Consider the following 869-nt stretch of genomic DNA (forward strand, 5'->3'; position numbering starts at 1 on the left):
AAATTCACTATTACTGAACATGTCCTTCAATGCAGCTCAAAATATATGTGTGGTTTAATTTAGAACCACAATGCAAGGAGTGCATTCAGATTGTTTAGCGCCGTAGAACGCTAGTTTGTTTTTGGCGCCATCTTGTGGTGACAATGATGAACTGCATAAGCAATAAGTAGCATCGATAAACATGAGTAAGGAAGTGTTGGAAAATACAAACATCCCTGTGTTTTGTAGAAATATATTGGAATCCCATTTATTCCCGGTGGATCGTGATGGTCAACAATAATGTTTAAAAAAAAACTAATACATTTTTAGAAACTGGTCAAAGAAAGCTAAGACGAACTTTAAAAGCAACTGCAAAAAGAAAATCTAGTTTATTTGTTATTAACAAAATAACCTGTTTCATATGTTGCTATAGTTTATTGTTTTGTTCTTTTCAAGCTAAATTACAAATAATAAAAACTTGTTTGTCGGTATTTGGACAAATGTCATCACTCCGCAAAACTACGTTTGTTTAACTGCCCTCTTGTGGTCATTTTGAGGAACTACGTACTTTAACGTCATAAAGTTTCTGACAAAAGAAAAGCAGTATTAAAGTATTTTTTTAATATTTGGTTCGACATTTTCAGAAAAATTGAGGAAATTAATGAAAGCTGCTTTGCGTTTGGTTGATACATATATCAACCTAAATCACAATACATACCTAAAGTTTATTTATTTATTGATTGATTGATTGATTGATTGATTGATTGATTGATTGATTGATTGATTGATTGATTGATTGATTGATTGATTCTGGTAATGTTTGTTTTGAGTCCTCTGGGGGTAAAAAGTATGTACTGCACCAACAAATAGCTGCTAAATTATATATATAT

The sequence above is a fragment of the Austrofundulus limnaeus genome, unplaced genomic scaffold, assembly GCF_001266775.1.
Source record: "Austrofundulus limnaeus strain Quisiro unplaced genomic scaffold, Austrofundulus_limnaeus-1.0 Scaffold4, whole genome shotgun sequence".
In the NCBI taxonomy this organism is placed as follows: domain Eukaryota; kingdom Metazoa; phylum Chordata; class Actinopteri; order Cyprinodontiformes; family Rivulidae; genus Austrofundulus; species Austrofundulus limnaeus.